Source organism: Protopterus annectens, chromosome 17.part0 (assembly GCF_019279795.1).
Source record: "Protopterus annectens isolate FY-2018-M chromosome 17.part0, PAN1.0, whole genome shotgun sequence".
NCBI classification, from domain to species: domain Eukaryota; kingdom Metazoa; phylum Chordata; order Ceratodontiformes; family Protopteridae; genus Protopterus; species Protopterus annectens.
Genome location: NC_056751.1, coordinates 605,339,230 through 605,352,476, shown reverse-complemented (window position 1 = coordinate 605,352,476; position 13,247 = coordinate 605,339,230). Strand labels below are relative to the sequence as shown.

Below are 13,247 nucleotides of genomic sequence, written 5' to 3'. Positions count from 1 at the left end.
CATATGTTTGAGGCCAGTAATCCTCTTGGTGAGGTACTTTTGTGGTCTCTCCAGCTGTTGGAAGTGTCTTGTGAGGTACATCCCAAACCAGGCATTGTACTCCATGATGGGTCCTACAGCAAGGCAATTTAAATGCTAACAGTATAGAACGCAACACTTACAAGAAAGCAGACAAATTTTGCACCAAAGTATTTTAAATGCAGTGAAACAGCAGCAATCATTTCAGTAATGAAGTGCAAGTGCAGTAAATCAATTCCAATAACTTTGCCTAAATGACATTGGATACAGTGGAAACACTTCTCAGTCACGGGTGAGGACGTCAAGCTTTGCTAAGCTCTGTGCCATGCAAACAGTCCTAATTTATAGCTATAGTAAAGAACTAAAATCAAACTCCTTAGCCCTGTGGACAATAAATAACTACACTTTGAGCTCTTCTGAAGTGCTTCTCAACTCAGAAAGACCAGGCAAACAATTTCTACTACAAGATTGATAATCTGGTCCTCTTAATGACAAAAACACAGCAAAAAGGAACACTCAAGTGCAATGCAGCAAGAAAAAACTTTAGATTGCCCTACATCAGAGAGATTTACATGTAAACAATTTAGAATGCAACAATTAGGGAAGACGGGCAATCTATTCACCAAAAGTATGTCAGAAGCTCGTTACATACGGTAAAGTAGTAGTAATCAGTAAAATAATGACGTGCAAGTGCATTAAATCAAATACAGTAAAGGCAATTTCAAAGCACACTAACAGCATCTAGACCAAGGAAAAGCAAATACATTTCATAATGCAAAAATGCAGACAGTAAGTAATTTAAACAAGAGTGTCAGTCTTTATAAATGATATACAGATTCTCCCTGCCTCGCAACCTCTTAGTAGAAGAAATCTGGACAAGGCTTGACAAAATGGGGGGAAAATGCCCAAAAATATGAGACGTATTTTAAATATTGCTGTTATAAACTTAGAATGTTGCTAGAGTAACAGGGTTTGTTTTAGCATACATTTTCTGAAGAATTTGAAATCTGAAACTAAAATGTATGTCATTATTTAGTGACTTCAAACCTCAGATCATGCCAGTGCTTTACCAGAAAACACAAATTTTATGGGGAACAGACCAAAAAGATGAGCCAGAAAATCTAAAATCTAGACATTCTGCAAAAATCTATACAATTGAGAGGATGTGGCCTCTAATCCTTCTCTCACAAGGAACAAAATAGAAGCACCAATCCCAAGCTGATTCTTGAAAAGCATTTCTAAGATCTCCAGTGATTTGGTAGTCTAGTCTCAGATTTCAAAAGTAAGCTGGAAAGAAGGGAATAAAACTCTGAATATTTCATTGCATTAACTGAGTGAAATGGAGGCTAACATGTTTAAAGGTGTGAAACGACCTTTGGTTTTGTATTAAAAAGTGCAGACAAACACTTTTTTTTTTTTATGCAGAAAACAATGGTCATTTCATCCCACTTTACAAATAAAATGATTTAAAAATTATGTCCGAACGGGGAAGACTAAATATACACAGCCGTGTTTACAGCATTAATATTAGTGAGTGGGAGGGAGGCGGTTATGTCACTTTGGGTTTCAGTTGCAATTATGCTGGGTTAGATTGGGTAAGTAAATGTCAAATTGTTTTCTGCATTCAAAAGAAAACTATAAAATTAAATGCCTTTTTAAATGCTGCAAAACTAATATTTTCACAGGAAAAAAAAAGCATTTCCATGCATAAAGATGTATGTGAACAATTTTTGGCGTGGAAACAAAAGTTTGATCTGAAGTTGTTGTCTTTATTTGCTCTTCAGCCTGTGGGAGCACTGATCAGGGATTGATCCGACTTGGCCGCATTTCTCCAGCATTGGAGCTGAGCTCCAAGCTCCCCCCTACCCCTAATGCCCCTGTCTCCTTCCTCCCTTCAGGTCCTGTTTGCCATGTTCATTGTAAGCATTGTGGTCCGCTACTCCAGGCTTTTTTTTTTGGGTGAGTGAGTTAAATCTAAATTTCTATCCTCATCTTTCTATCTAAAATCTTTTTCTATCTTTTATTTACGCCTACCTTTTCATGTTCAGCTGCCAGTCTATAGTAAAAAAAAAAAAAAAATCTGTCCTATCTCTGTGTGTGCGTATGTGTGATTTCTGATTGGGTTTTCTCTACTGCTAAAAATGTCAGACACCCCCAAACCAGGTATCTGTAAGTGCACAGTGTGTGGCCATAAGCTTTCCCCAGCAGATGGCCACACTCTCTGTGTTGTTTGCTTAGGGGTCCCTCATCTCGATTCCTCCTGTTTGACCTGCTCGGGGTTCAATCCCCATGCATTGATCAATAGGAGGAATAAACTTATTCTCAAGGTCCTTCTCCCTCTACCTACTGCGGAGGCCCAGGCTACCTCTTCTGCTTCTGTCTCTGCCCTGGCCTGTGGTACTCAACCTCCCGCTAAGAGGACCAGGGACAGAGAGAAGCGCAAGCATAAAGACAGGCCAAGGAAACGCTCCCCTGACCGTTCTTCCTCAGCTGAGCCACCAGCTAAATTCCAATCGGCTCCTACCACTGGTTCTCTCTGACTCCATTCTCCTTGTTTCTCCCCAGAGCCTGAGGTGCCTTGGAACCATTCCCCGGTCTCAGCGTCACCTCATCCCCTCTCAAGGCCAGTGTCAGTGGCCTCTTCCTCCAGATCCACCCAGCGCCTTTCTGAAGCCGAGGTGGACAGGATGACGTGGAGACTCATCCGCACTCAAATACAGATGTGAGTCTTGCCTGCCTCTTCTCCCTCCGGAGCAGTTGCATGCAGTCCACCTTCACCCCGATCACTCCTTCTCCAATCCGACCCGCGATGTTCTTCGTCTTTCATTGTTACAGTCATCACATTTGAGTTAGCTGCTTGCAGTAGCCCTCAGTCGGCCTGATTATCAAAGTCTTGGGTCCTGCGTCGGTTGCTGTCTCATCTTCCATGACTTCAGGTAGTCAGGGGTATAAACCATGCAGCCGATGCCATTACATCAGTCTTTCTTGCCGTGCGGTGCCCGAAGCAGAAGCAGTTCGCAAGTGCCGGTCGGCCGACTCCTGAAATTTTCATTTTCAAGTTTCAGAAACGAAGTCTTCAACTAAAGCTAAGTACCCCGTTGGGGAAACTTTTTCTTGCTCTAAACCGATGCCAGTAAAAGTCAATAATTGTTTTTCTTGTGGAAAGCAAATACCTCATAAAGATTTTCATTCGTACTGCATTCCTTGCCTAGGCCCTGACCACGACACACCTCGCTGTCGGTTTTGTGCATTATTTAAACAACGAACTAATCGTCGTCTGTATATTTACACTTCTAAATATTTTGGTACTTGGTTCAGTTATGCAGATATGTCTTCGGTAAGCCACCCGACTACCGACATTCCAAAAAAATGCAAAGAGAAAGACAGAGACAGGCCGCCTAGGTCCAAAGCTGCCGATGATGCTTCTTGTAAGCTAGTCGCCAGTTTTCCGGTACTCCGTGAGGTGCTTTCGCAGCCCCTGATACCCGCCACTTCAGATTCGCAGGCCTCTGCTGAGATCCATTCGGAGTCCGGTATGCCGCGAGATGCTTCAACTGTGGAACCTGCGGATGTCTCTACCTTGGATGGGTCCGGAGCCGCTCTGCATTCATGGATGGGTGCATTCAGGCCTACTGACTTGCATATTAAACTGACGCCATCTTCTTTTTCAAGGCCTAAAACTCGAACCATGCCTAGAAAACCGACGCCCAGACCGCATGGTCAGGGCTCTATGCCTAAAAGCAAATTATAAGAATGGCTGAAGACCTTATTACTTTAATCATATGCTTAAATATCAGCAATATCTTATGTCACATCTTAAACAGAAAATGTTGGCAAATTCAGAATGTGCAGAAAACAAAGAAATGCAGCTGAACAAGTGGGAAAGCATACTTTGCAATGTGGTTTTGATTCTCTAGAGGCCTCCTGCAGGGCCACAGTTACAGGTTCTGTCATTAGGAGGCATGCTTGGTTAAAAGAACAGAATCTGCCTGATCATGTTAAAGCAAAGCTATTAGATGCTCCATTACAACATGATACCTTGTTTGGTGTTAAAGCAGAAGAGGTGTTGAAGAAAATGGAGGACAAAGCTAAATCTATGCAAACAGTGAATGATTTCTTACAGGTACAGCCTCCCAGATTTAGCAGGAACTGGCCTACAAAGAATTGGTCCTTTCCAGTGTCAGACAGGCCACAAAGAGGCAGATACAGACACCCCAGAGGCAGATCACAGCCCCAAGGCTCATACAGGCCTAAACAATGGGGTGCTTCTACCTCCAAAAGCGGAGAGGAAAAATCACAGCTATACAGGAAACAGTCTCAATGACTTTCCCCTGCCAGCACCAACCACTTATCCTCTGGCAGCTCCTTTGGGAGGAAAACTAGCACTCTTTTCACAAAATTGGCACATGATCACCCAGGACGAATGGGTCTTAAATATCGTATCTCAAGGATACAGGTTCCACTTTCACACCCTGCCATGGCCAAACGGTATGCCAGACCTGCCACGCAATCAATGGGCAGAGGCACAAAAACAAGTTTCCTCCCTCTTGGACATGAGAGCCATTCAGCAAGTACCACAGCAAGAGCAGGGACAAGGATTTTACTCAAGGCTATTCTTGGTACCCAGAAAGGACAAAGCCTGGAGACCAGTACTGGACCTGTCTCTCCTAACCACATTCCTGGATATTCCAAAATTCAAAATGTTAACTCTGCAGCAGCTTCTGCCCATGCTGGGCAAGAAGGCTTGGCTTGTGACTTTAGACCTAAAAGAGGTATACCTGCATGTGCCAAACAGACAATCATGCAGAAGATACCTCAGATTTATAGCTGGCTCAATGCACTACCAATTCTCTGCACTTCCCTTTGGCTTATCTACTACACCCAGGGTCTTCACAAAATGCCTGGCACCAGTAATTGCATTTTGCAGACAGAGGAATACAAATATATCCTTACTTGGATGACTGCCTTATTCAAGCAGAGAACAAGGACATCCTACTACAGCATCTGGCGTTTGTAAAAAGATTACTAACAGGTCTAAGGTACACAGCAAACGAAAAGAAATCAAAGCTCGTACCCTCTCAAGAGATAATATTCTTGGGTGCAAGCTTAAATACAACTGCCCAGATGGCTTATCTCACGCCAGACAAACACAGACAACTGACTACTTATTTCAAAATGTTGGCAACAAAGACCCACTTATCTGCAAGAAAAAATTCTGCAGGCTTTGGGCTTCATGGCATCCTGCATACTGCTAATTCCATATGCAAAACTGCATATGAGGAAACTTCAGTGGTATCTGAAAAGTGTTTGGACTCAACATTGTCACAGCCTGGAAACAATAATTACTGTCATTCCCTGCCTGCAACAGGAGTTTCAATGGTGGGCAAAAGCCTATCACCTCAACACGGGACAGCCATTCACCTTACCCACAGCCAGGCAGGCATTGACAACAGATGCATCAGATTATGCCTGGGGGACCCTTATGGCAGGAAGATGTATTCCGGGCACATGGTCTGCAAGTCAAATGCATGTACATATCAATCAAAAAGAGATGCTAGCTGTTCAACATGCCCTGACAGCCTTCAAGGATCTACTGCATCCAGGACAACTACTGATAAAGACGGACAATACTACAGTCATGTGGTACATAAACAAACAGGGGGGCACGCATTCCTACCCCCTCTGCAGACTAGCCATGAACTTGTGGGACACAGCACTGACTTACCAAGTACATCTGCAAGCACAATTCCTGCCAGGAAGGATAAATATTCTGGCAGACGAACTAAGCAGAAACCTAATGGATCCCCACGAGTGGAAATTGGATCCACAAGTCTTCAGCATGATAACAAGGAACTGGGGATGCCCGGCCATAGACCTATTTGCCTCCCCTCACAACTGCCAACTACAGAGATTCTGCACAAAGACTTATCACAAGCAGGCATGGAAAGTGGATGCTCTATCTTTCAGCTGGAAAAACCTAACAGTATATGCCTTTCCTCCTCTGCCTCTCCTCCCCAAGGTACACCTCAAAGTCAGAAAAGAGAAGCCAAAAATTATACTGATTGCCCCAGACTGGCCCCCAATCCTAAAGAGCTTGTCTCAATGCCCAGCTTGGACATTACCTCAAATTCCTCACTTATTGACCCAACAAGACAGTCAAATACTGCACAGCCAACTCAGGACCTTAAATCTGGCAGCATGGCGGATAATGTAGCCATTCAAGACACACTTCTCTCTAAAGCAGTGATAGATGTTATTTTGGAGGCAAGGAGGCCTAGCACCAGAAAATCATATGCAGAAAAATGGAAGAGATTCTGTGCTTGGAACCAGACACTAGGTATTGACACGACTGTTCCAAATATTCCTCAGATTTTGCAATACTTAACTGAGATGCTGGATAAAGGCCTTTCCTTTTCATCAATTAAAATTCATGCCTCTGCCATTTCAGCTCATTACAATACAGAACCACCTATTTTTTCTCATCCATTGCTAAGGCAGTACCTCAGAGGGGTCAAAAACATATGACCTCCAAGGAGAGCACCAATACCTGCTTGGGACCTCAACTATGTCTTGGAAAAACTCACACTACACTGCCTCCTTTTGAGCCAGCCTCTGCAGCTGATATAAAATTCTTATCCCGGAAAACAGCTGTGCTGCTAGCAATAACCTCCGCTAGACGAGTCTCAGAGTTACAGGCACTCATGGCTGTGGAACCTTTTATCATTTTCCGTCCTGACAGGGTTTCTCTAAGGACAAACCCTACATTTATGCCTAAGGTAGTGGCCAGTGTGGCCCTTAACCAAACAATTAATTTGCCTACCTTTTAGCCAAACCCACAGAATAAGGGTGAGAGACTTCTGCATTCTTTGGGCATTCACAGGCAGCTACACTTCTACTTGGACAGAACCAAAGCTTTCAGAAAGACTGAACAACTTCTAGTGGCATATGCTGCAGGATCACAAGGAAAGCCCATCTCAAAACAGACTATTTCAAAGTGGATAGGCCACTGCATTCGTTTCTGCTATTCACAGCATGGCAAATCAGTGCCTAAGGGCATTAGGCCACATTCAACCAGAGCAGCAGCCACTTCAGCAGCCTTCCTCAGAGGAGTACCAACCAAAGACATCTTAGAGCCTGCAACTTGGAGTTCAGTGCATACTTTTACAAAGCACTATCACTTACCTCTCTACTCTAAATCCAGGGCAGTCTTTGCCACTGCAGTTCTGCAAGGCCTGATAGCCTCTCCTAATCCTATTTAGCCAGCCTCCCAACCTTAGCTTTAGGATTCAACCCAATTGTAATGACTGCAACAGTGAAACACGATGAACATAGTACAGTTGTGTACCTACCGTAAATGTAGATGTTCGAGTGTATTCCCTGTTGCAGTCCAGGATACCCTCCCACCATCCCCCTTCTCATTGCTGGGGCTTATCTGTACTTCTCTATTCTATACAACCTATGTGGTGTATTTGTTTGTAGATGAAGGAAAACTTATTTTTTGTGTATGCATGCTTATTGGCATAATTTAGCCTACCTTTTTAGGGGCAGCGGACATCTGGGGCAAGAAGAACTGAAGAAAATGGCGTCAGCTGCATCTTTTATACCCCTGACGCACTGATGTCAGGGAGGAGACGACATCAACTGACGCCGGACCTAGACTTTGGAACTCGGGCCAACTGCGGGTAGCCTGCCAGCAGGATAACCCAATTGCAATGACTGCAACAGTGAACACTCGAACATCTACATTTATGGTAGGTACACAACTGTACTTCCCTGACTCTCACAAGTTCCTCTTTAAAAATCTTAATGCGGATCCTGAGACCATTTCACAGGGACCCAAGGGCATTAAGGCTACTACTGCCAAAAATCCTACCCCCTCTGATAGAGATTCTAGGGCGCTGGATAGATGGGGTAAGAAGGTATACACTTCTGCAACCTTGGCCATTAGAGCCTTAAACTGCCAGTTTCATATGTTAAAGTATCAGCAGCATATTATTGGATTGCTTAAACAGAAAATTATGTTGATTCCTGACTGTACTGAAAATAAGGATTTAATGCATTCTGTTGATCAAGTTGGAAAACATACTTTGCAATGTGGTTTTGATTCACTAGAGGCATCTTGCAGGGCTGCTGTCACTGGGTCTGTACTTAGAAGGCATGCTTGGTTTAAGGAGCAATCCTTGCCAGATCATGTTAAAGCTAAATTGCTGGATGCTCCCTTAAGACAGGACCGCCTGTTTGGCAACAAAGCAGTAGTAGTACTTAAAAAGATGGAGGAAAAAGCTAAATCTATGCAAACTGTTAATTTCCTACAGGTACAGCCTCCAAGATTTAGTAGGCATTGGCCCTCTAAGAATTGGTCCTTTCCTGCCTCTTCCAGGCCTTCTCAGTCCAAACCAAGAACCAGCAGAACACCCAGCTTCAGTCCCAGGGTACGCACAGGACTAAGCAGTGTGGGCTCTCACTTCCAAATCAGGGAGTAGTAAGACTCCCTGCTGTGGTAAGCTGTCTCATTGGCTTAACTTTAAAACTTCCAAGCACTTCTCAACTGACTGCTCCTATAGGGGGAAAGATTGCTCTTCAGGCAAAAAAACTGGGAACTCATTATCCAGGACAAATGGGTTTTAAATATAGTTTCCCAAGGATACAGATTTCACTTCCACACATTACCAACCCCAAATGCTTGGGCAGATCTATCCCCAAATCAGTGGACAGAGGCTGAAAAGCAAGTACTCTCTTTCTCGTAAGCATAAGGGCTATTCAAACTGTACCAGAAGAGGAAAAGGGACAAGGTTTCTACTCAAGACTTTTCCTGGTACCCAGAAAAGACAGCTAATGGCGTCCTATCCTGGACCTTTCTATCCTAAACACCTTTTTGGTGATCCCAAAATTCAAGATGCTAACTCTTCACCAGTTGCTTCCTACGCTAGGCAAGGATGCCTGGTTGGCAACACCGGATTTAAAGGAAGCCTACCTGCACATCCCAATCAGGGAATCTTGCAGAAGATACCTACGCTTCAAAGCAGACTACATGCACTATCAGTTCTCTGCACTGCCCTTTGTCTTATCTACTGCACCCAGGGTATTCACAAAGTGCCTAGCTCTAGTCATTGCATTTTGCAGGCAAAGAAATATTCAAATATACCCATACCTGGACGATTGTCTAATTCAGGCAGAAAGCCAGGACATGCTTTTGAATCATCTGGTATTTGTACAAAAGGTGCTAACTTGTCTGGGGTACACCATAAATGAAAAGAAATAACATCTTGTACCCTGTCAACAAATTATATTCCTGGGAGCAAGCTTGAACACAACTTCCCAGATGGCTTTCCTCACGCCAGAGAAACTAACTCATGTGACAACGTACTTCAAACTAATGGCCAAAAAAACCCTGCTATCTACAAGGCAAATACTGCAAGCCTTGGGGTTCATGGCCTTCTGCATTCTACTAATTCCATATGCAAGTCTGCATATGAGAAAACTACAATGGTATCTAAAAAGTCTAAGGTGTCAACATTCTCAGGATTTAGAAGCAATGATTCCTATCATACCTTGTCTACAGTTAGAGTTCCTTTGGTGGGCAGAGGCCTGCCACCAAAACAAGGGAGTACCATTCATTCTACCCCTTGCTGCCCAAACCCTAACAACAGGAGCATCAGACTATGCATGGGGGGGCTCACCTGGCAGGGAAGTGTATTCAGGGCAAATGGAACCCAAGTCAAATGCACCTGCATATCAATCAAAAAGAAATGTTAGCTGTACAGAATGCTCTGACAGCCTTCAAGGACCACAGCCTTGAGCTACCATGTGCATCTACAGGCTCAGTTCCTGCCAGGAAAACTAAATACACTGGCAGACGAACAAGGCAGAAATCACATGGACCCACACGAGTGGAAACTGGAACCAAAGACTTTCAACACTTTGATAAACAAATGGGGGAGCCCAGAAATAGACCTGTTTACCTCCCCCCAGAACTACCAGTTGGACAAATTCTGCACAAGGACTGCCCACAAACAAGCTTGGAAAGTGGATGCCCTTTCCTTCAGCTGGAAAAATCGGGTTTATATCATAACATCGAATGTTATTATATCGAACCCAAAACAGTGAACGCTGAAAATAGCGAAGTTGCAGAACATCGACATCTTTCCTAGGGAAAGAATTCGGTGGGCTGTTTCTGCCTCTTCACTATTTTTTCAACTGTGGTGCGAAGGTTAAGGACCGGGTTAAGGTGAATGTGGAAATGGGATAGTTAGGGACTTTGGGGTTAGGGAAAACGGGTAAGGTGAGTGTGTGATAGTTAGGGGCCTTAGGGTTAGGGAGTGGGTAAGGTGAGTGTGCGATAGTTAGGGACGTTAGGGTTAGGGAGCGGGTAAGTTGAGTGTACGATAGTTACGGACCTTAGGATTAGGGTTTGGGCTAAGGTAAGTGGATAGATAGTAGTGTATGTACGGTTTAGTGTAGGGTTAGAAGTAGGATTTTAAGTGTATATGTGTGGATTACTTTTTTTGGTGTGCTTGTGTTGTGTGTGTTTCTCGGAACAGCAAATTTTTAACCTGGGAAAAAAATTCACTGTTCTGAGCTTTCAATTATATCACATTTCGAAATTCCAAGTTATGGTGATTGATATTTTGGGATTTCGATTATGTGATATAAACCCAAAAAATCTATCAGTTTATGCCTTTCCTCCCCAAAGTACTACTAAAGATCAAACAGGACAAACCAAAGACGATACTGATTGCACCAGACTGGCCACGCCAACACTGGTGCCCCCTCTTGCGCAGTGTGTCACTGCTGGCTCCATGGCACCTGCTTCAGACCCCTACCCTGCTGTCACAGCAGAAGAGCCAGATTCTGCACCCTCAGCTTCAAACCCTGAACCTGGCAGCCTGGCTTATTACCTAATATCTCCATTGCCATCCCTCAGTAAGCAAGTGTTGGATGTCATTTTGGAGGCAAGGAGGCCTAGTACTAGAAAATCTTATGCTGAACAATGGAAAAGATTCTGTGCCTGGAATCAAACTCAAGGGATGGGCACAGCAGCACCCAATTTACCTCAGATTCTTCAATACTTAAATGAGATGCTTCACAAGGGCCTTTCTTTTTTCCTCCATCAAAATTCATGCCTCAGCCATTTCAGCTCATTACAACACAGAACCACCCCTCTTCTCTCATCCACTGCTCAAGCAGTTCCTCAGAGGGGCCAAAAACTTAAGACCACCCAGGAGAGCCCCAACTCCAGCCTGGGACCTTAAATTTGTATTGGAAAAACTCACTGTACCTCATTTTGAGCCAGATGCAAGTGCAGAGTTGAAGTTCCTTTCCTGGAAAACACCTTTTCTTTTAGCAATTACTTCAGCAAGAAGGGTATCTGAATTACAGGCTTTTATGGCAGTGGAGCCTTTCGTCATCTTTCATGCGGACATGGTGTTCCTCAGGACCAATCCCTCCTTCATGCCCAAAGTAGTATCCAGTGTGGCTCTTAATCAGTCCATTAGTTTGCCAACCTTCTTTTCTAACCCACAGGACAAAGGGGAACGGATACTGCACTCCTTAGATGTGCACAGACAACTTAGATTTTACTTGGACTGGACTAAACCTCAAAGGAAATCTGAACAACTTCTGTTGACATTTGCTGCAGGGGCAGAGGGGAAGGCTATTTCAAAGCAAACCATTTCTAAATGGATAGGCCATTGCATTCATTTCTGTTATAAGCACCATGGAAAACCTATCCCACAGGGGATTAGACCACATTCAACCAGGGCTGCATCTACCTCTACAGCCTTTCTTAGAGGTGTCCCCTACCAAGGACATCCTAGAAGCTGCTACCTGGAGTTCTGTACACACTTTCACCAGGCATTACCATTTGCTAGTTTTCTCTAAATCCAGAGCTGGCTTTGCCACTGCAGTCTTGCAGGGCCTTATAGCTGGTCCTAATGCTTTCTAAATTCCTCCTCCCATCCTTAGCTTTGGGAATCTATCCAAATGTGATGACTGCAACAGTGAAACATGAAGAACATAGTACAGTTGTGTACACTTACCATAAATGTAGATGTTCGAGTGCATTCACTGTTGCAGTCCTGGTTACCCTTCCTCCAGCCCCCTGACTTCTTTTGGCTATACCTCTATTCTCCTTTACTATGCTTAAAAGCTTTTTGGTGTATTTGCTTTTTTGTTGGCGGTATAACCTTGTATATATATATATATATATATATATATATATATAATTGCTTCCCATGGGGGGCACCTGACATCTGGGGTAAGAAAAACGGATATAATGGCATTGGCTTAATGATTTATACGCCTGACTACCTGACATCACGGAATATGAGACAGCAACTGATTCAGGATCTAAGACTTTGATAATCAGGCCGACTGAGGGCTACTGCAAGCAGATAACCCAAATGTGATTACTACAACATTGAATACACTTGAACATCTACATTTATGGTAAGTGTACACAACTGTACTATTTCGGAGTCCTCGGGTCCAAGAACTCTCGGCATTGACGGTTCAGCACCGGCAGTACCTGGTACCTTGATTCCGACCATTGCTTGAGAGGGTCGGCTCTGATGAGCTCAGAGGCATCTGGCTCTTGTAACCGTAGCCTTGGCGCCAGATCCGAGGGGGTGGTTTCGGCTCCCAGTTTTTCGGAGCCGATTCTTCCAATCAGAGTCTTTGTGCCTGGAGGTTTGGCTCCATCTCCCCTGTTGATCTAGAGGATTACGGGCCTGATCATAGCCACAGCTCAGGGGGTTCCTTCCCTTCTGCCTTTGATGTGGTGGAGTGGGTTCTCTCGACAGTCTCGTTCTTGTAATCTGTCCTGTCTCCCGCTGTTTCTGGTCCAGATTCTGCCATCCTGCCACCTCAGGGATAGCCGGCTGCCTGTCCATCTCTGGGAGCTTCCACGTGGGAACAGCTGGATGTTTTCGAGTCCTCCCCAGTGACCCCCCCCCCCCCAAGGATGTTCCTTGAAAATGCATGTGTAAAAGGTGACACTTAGACTCACTGCCAGAGTCTGTCATGGAGGACACTGACTTTGAGGAAGAGGAGGGTTCCCCATTGATCACCCCCAGAGGATGTCTCATTTGGAGACATCACGGAGATCCTGCTGCAACGTGGGGGGGGGGTGGTCTGTCCAAAAACCCAAACCTGATGAGTCAGTGTTCTGGAGGCATTTGGTACAGGACCCTCTACTTCCTGGGTGTCCCCTCCCACAGATCCTTTGGTGG

The 13,247-nt window shown here is 44.4% G+C and overlaps 1 protein-coding gene across 1 annotated transcript in view; it reads left to right on the top strand.

The window, feature by feature from the left end:
- The window catches only part of KMT5C (lysine methyltransferase 5C), a 955,038-nt gene that overhangs the window by 287,717 nt on the left and 654,074 nt on the right, over positions 1-13,247 (top strand). The window lies entirely within an intron of this gene.